Source organism: Sinohyriopsis cumingii, chromosome 15 (assembly GCF_028554795.1).
Source record: "Sinohyriopsis cumingii isolate HCF-2022 chromosome 15, ASM2855479v2, whole genome shotgun sequence".
In the NCBI taxonomy this organism is placed as follows: domain Eukaryota; kingdom Metazoa; phylum Mollusca; class Bivalvia; order Unionida; family Unionidae; genus Sinohyriopsis; species Sinohyriopsis cumingii.
The window spans coordinates 48,989,408-48,995,407 of record NC_142975.1 but is presented as its reverse complement, the minus strand read 5'-3'; the positions used below and the strand labels follow the sequence as shown (position 1 = coordinate 48,995,407).

General features: G+C 35.0%; 1 protein-coding gene across 1 annotated transcript in view; it reads left to right on the top strand.

The window, feature by feature from the left end:
• The first annotated feature begins 284 nt into the window (after positions 1–284).
• Positions 285–6,000, top strand: part of LOC149781770 (tumor protein 63-like) — a 154,305-nt gene continuing 148,589 nt past the window's right edge. The window contains exon 1 of the mRNA XM_089935917.1: positions 285–396. The gene's annotated coding sequence lies outside the window, so the exon portion shown is untranslated. The remainder of the gene's footprint in view (positions 397–6,000) is intronic.

Genomic DNA, 6,000 nt, shown 5'->3' with positions numbered 1-6,000 from the left:
GTACTGAAGCAAGCACCTGCTTTGTCAGATACATGGAGAGGGAGGGATAAGCCAGGCAGGATTGGAATTTTTCAGATCAATAATTTGTACTGTGGCAATTGTTTCTAAAATTGTCTCATGGAGCTCACTGTTTTGAATGAATCTTAAAATGACATATGAACAATGAACTCTCTATCAAAATCTCTGTTCAGAAGACTGCAGGACTGAGTGGATAACTTGATATCAGAAATATTGTGTTAAATACATTGTTTATTGTGGTTTATGACTTTTGCTCTATATATTTCAATTATGAAAGAAAAAGACTTCATCATAACAGATGACAAGCTTTTTTGTGAAAATGTTATGAGGTGGACAAAGGATATTTTTATGTACAGGACTAAAGATTCTATTTAATAGGTAAGTACACACCTGTTAAAGAAATGATGGAAAACAAACATAGAATAAACAAATGTATCTATTAAGAAATTATTTTAATCCAGATTCAAAGTATCAAACAAATGCAGTTCTAATTTTTTAGTACACTTTGGACATCGTTTTCATGTGAAGGATTATATTTAGCCTCAGAGCTGGAATCATCCTGTCTTAACAGACCACTGTTTTGACCACCTTTAACAAAAACATTTTTCAAGCATGGATCAACTGTGTTGACCTCTAATGCGAGATCACCTGTCTTGAAAGTCCAATATTTGTTGGCCATCTGTCTTGAAAGTCTACTATCTGTTGGCCACCTCTCTTGAAAGTCTACTATTTGTTGGCCACCTCTCTCGAAAGTCTACTATTTGTTGGCCATCTGTCTTGAAAGTCTGTGATTTATTGGCCACCTCTCTTGAAAGTCTACTATTTGTTGGTCAACTCTCTTGAAAATCTACTATTTGTTGGCCATCTGTCTTGAAAGTCTACTATCTGTTGGCCACCTCTCTTGAAAGTCTACTCATTGTTGGTCAACTCTCTTGAAAGTCTACTATTTGCTGGCCATCTGTCTTAAAAGTCTACTATCTGTTGGCCACCTCTCTTGAAAGTCTACTATTTGTTGGCCATCTGTCTTGAAAGTCTACTATCTCTTGGACACCTCTCTTGAAAGTCTACTATTTGTTGGCCACCTCTCTTGAAAGTCTACTATTTGTTGGCCATCTGTCTTGAAAGTCTACTATCTCTTGGACACCTGTCTTGAAAGACTACTATTTGTTGGCCACCTCTCTTGAAAGTCTACTATTTGTTGGCCATCTGTCTTGAAAGTCTACTATCTCTTGGACACCTCTCTTGAAAGTCTACTATTTGTTGGCCATCTGTCTTGAAAGACTACTATTTGTTGGCCACCTCTCTTGAAAGTCTACTATTTGTTGGCCATCTGTCTTGAAAGTCTACTATCTCTTGGTCACCTCTCTTGAAAGTCTACTATTTGTTGGCCACCTGTCTTGAAAGACTACTATTTGTTGGCCACCTCTCTTGAAAGTCTACTATTTGTTGGCCATCTGTCTTGAAAGTCTACTATCTCTTGGACACCTCTCTTGAAAGTGTACTATGTGTTGACCACCTCTCTTGAAAGTCTACTATTTGTTGGCCATCTGTCTTGAAAGTCTACTATCTGTTGGCCACCTCTCTAGAAAGTCTACTATATGTTGGCCACCACTCTTGAAAGTCTACTATTTGTTGGCCATCTGTCTTAAAAGTCTACTATATGTTGGACACCTCTCTTGAAAGTCTACTATTTGTTGGCCATCTGTCTTAAAAGTCTACTATATGTTGGACACCTCTCTTGAAAGTCTACTATTTGTTGGCCATCTGTCTTGAAAGTCTACTATTTGTTGGCCATCTGTCTTGAAAGTCTACTATCTGTTGGACACATCTCTTGAAAGTCTACTATCTGTTGGCCACCTCTCTTGAAAGTCTACTATATGTTGGCCACCTCTCTTGAGAGTCTACTATTTGTTGGCCATCTGTCTTAAAAGTCTACTATATGTTGGACACCTCTCTTGAAAGTCTACTATTTGTTGGCCATCTGTCTTGAAAGTCTACTATTTGTTGGCCATCTGTCTTGAAAGTCTACTATCTGTTGGACACATCTCTTGAAAGTCTACTATCTGTTGGCCACCTCTCTTGAAAGTCTACTATATGTTGGACACCTCTCTTGAAAGTCTACTATTTGTTGGCCATCTGTCTTGAAAGTCTACTATTTGTTGGCCATCTGTCTTGAAAGTCTACTATATGTTGGACACCTCTCTTGAAAGTCTACTATTTGTTGGCTATCTGTCTTAAAAGTCTACTATATGTTGGACACCTCCCTTGAAAGTCTACTATTTGCTGGCCACCTGTCTTGAAAGTCTACTATTTATTAGCAACCTGTCTTGAAAGCCTACTATTTCTTGACAGTTGCATCTCCTGTCTGGTTTCATTATATACAGTTCACTCCACAATATAATGAGTTTTCTTTTCTTTTCATTCTCAATATAGCAAACAATGTATTAATTATTTCAATCTAAGAGAAAACTGTTTGCCATTTCAATTAAAATTGCAATATGGAATTTAATTTAAGAAATGATGGCTTGAATGTGATATGTATTCCAATAGATAAATACTTCATTCCAGTGTTCAACTTTAACTAACCCTTCAGTATGCTGGTCATTATTTTTATTCTGACCATGTACTACTGCAATGCACATAATGCTAAAATATGGGCTCAGAACATCTGTCATAATGTTGCAATATTGTGTCAATCAGGACATCCATCATGATGTTGTAATATTGTATCATACTGCACTTCTGTCATGATGTTGCAATATTGTGTCATACTGAACTTCTGTCATGATGTTGTGATGTTGTGTTGTACTGGACTTCTGTCATGATGTTGCAATATTGTGTCATACCGAACTTCTGTCATGATGTTGTGATGTTGTGTTGTACTGGACTTCTGTCATGATGTTGCAATGTTGTGTCATACAGGACATTAATATAACTGTAGCTTTAATGAGTCACAGGCTTCCGTTGCATCTCAGATTAAAACTATCAAACTTCTCTGCATGGAGCTCTGGAAATCCACAATGCTTCCATGAACCAGTGTGATCTAATGTTTGAAAAAATGTAATTCACCCATTTCTTCAAAAGGGGCCACCAGGAAAAACAAGGCAACTATGGCTTGCTGACTGAGTCCAAATTCAATGTATTAAAGTATTAACTTTTGCAGTTAACTTCTGTAAAGATAGCTGAATAAGTCTATAGTACAATGAATTGTATTTGCATTGCGAAGACACAAAAAACTGCATGAACATAAAATATGAACATATTATGGAAATATATGCAAATGAAAAACTTTGACCAAAACCCTAATATAAATCACCAAAACCCTAATATAAATCACTAAAACCCCAACATAAATCACTAAAACCCTAATATAAATCACTAAAACCCTAATATAAATCACCAAAACCCTAATATAAATCACCAAGACCCTAATACAAATCACTAAAACCCTAATATAAATCACTAAAACCCTAATATAAATCAGCAAAACCCTAATATAAATCACCAAAACCCTAATATAAATCACTAAAACCCTAATTTAAATCACTAAAACCCTAATATAAATCACTAAAACCCTAACATAAATCACTAAAACCCTAATATAAATCACTAAAACCCTAATATAAATCACCAACACCCTATATAAATCACTAAAACCCTAATATAAATCACTAAAACCCTAATATAAATCACTAACTCTGATCCAAACCTCAATGGAGAAAACAAGTGTGAAGCAGAATGAATGGGATTGCTTCACAAGGGAACATTAACCCAAGAATTCATTGTGGGATTAACAAAGTATATGAAAATAGGCACAAAATCATAATTAACCTTTGCTGTGACCTTGACTTTGAGTTTAGCACCATAATATGTTTCAAAGTTGATTACATATTAGTGGTAAAATAGTCAAGCCTTCATCTGTTCCATTTAAGTTATTATGTAGGCAATTTTTATAAAGTCTATACAATATCATTTCATCCAGTTGTGACCTTGAACTATGATACAGGCATCTAAACAATGTATCAGATCTGCAATTCTATACATACAGGCTGTATTTGTTTCTGAAGAAAATATGTTTAAAGCCATGATTACACAAAATGAAATTTCAGTATAACAAAGGGTACCTTTATCTTTAACATTCAATATATCAGATGGCAGGCATGCAAGTTTGGAAACTTTGTTCCATTTTGCATTGACTCTAAACTCTGATGCCAGCTTAAATGTCTTAGAAGAATCCCATGTAACAATGATGTACAATTTCTCCCCTATATATGGTTATCTTCAATTAGCAATGCAATAATGATGTACAATATATGTCCTGTATTTGGATGATCTACAATTAGTAATGCAATAATGATGTACAATATCTGTCCTGTATTTGGATGATCTACAATTAGCAATGCAATAATGATGTACAATATCTGTCCTGTATTTGGATGATCTACAATTAGCAATGCAAGAATGATGTACAATCTCTGTCCTGTATATGGATGATCTACAATTAGCAATACAAGAATGATGTACAATCTCTGTCCTGTATTTGGATGATCTACAATTAGCAATGCAAGAATAATGTACAATCTCTGTCCTGTATTTGGATGATCTACAATTAGCAATGCAAGAATGATGTACAATCTCTGTCCTGTATTTGGATGATCTACAATTAGCAATGCAAGAATGATGTACAATCTCTGTCCTGTATTTGGATGATCTACAATTAGCAATGCAATAATGATGTACAATATCTGTCCTGTATTTGCATGATCTACAATTAGCAATGCAAGAATGATGTACAATCTCTGTCCTGTATATGGATGATCTACAATTAGCAATACAAGAATGATGTACAATCTCTGTCCTGTATTTGGATGATCTACAATTAGCAATGCAAGAATGATGTACAATCTCTGTCCTGTATTTGGATGATCTACAATTAGCAATGCAAGAATGATGTACAATCTCTGTCCTGTATTTGGATGATCTACAATTAGCAATGCAAGAATGATGTACAATCTCTGTCCTGTATATGGATGATCTACAATTAGCAATACAAGAATGATGTACAATCTCTGTCCTGTATTTGGATGATCTACAATTAGCAATGCAAGAATGATGTACAATCTCTGTCCTGTATATGGATGATCTACAATTAGCAATACAAGAATGATGTACAATCTCTGTCCTGTATTTGGATGATCTACAATTAGCAATGCAAGAATGATGTACAATCTCTGTCCTGTATATGGATGATCTACAATTAGCAATACAAGAATGATGTACAATCTCTGTCCTGTATTTGGATGATCTACAATTAGCAATGCAAGAATGATGTACAATCTCTGTCCTGTATATGGATGATCTACAATTAGCAATACAAGAATGATGTACAATCTCTGTCCTGTATTTGGATGATCTACAATTAGCAATGCAAGAATGATGTACAATCTCTGTCCTGTATTTGGATGATCTACAATTAGCAATGCAAGAATGATGTACAATCTCTGTCCTGTATTTGGATGATCTACAATTAGCAATGCAAGAATGATGTACAATCTCTGTCCTGTATTTGGATGATCTACAATTAGCAATGCAAGAATGATGTACAATCTTCTCTGTCCTGTATTTGGATGATCTACAATTAGCAATGTATTAATAATGTACAATCTGTGTTCTATATATGGTTATCTTCCATTAGCAATGCAATAGTGATGTACAATATGTCCTGTGATTGGGTGATCAACAATTAGCAATGTAATAAAGATGTACAACCTCTGTCCTGTATTTGGATGATCTACAATTAGCAATGTAATAATGATGTACAATCTGTCCTGTGATTGGGTGATCAACAATTAGCAAATGTTATACATACCAAATACATTCACTTGTATGTCAAGTCCAACTGCAGACTGCATAGACCCTGGGATGTTTTTGCATAATGTACCAGTATATCAGGGTCTATGCAGTTTATTCTACATATTACCC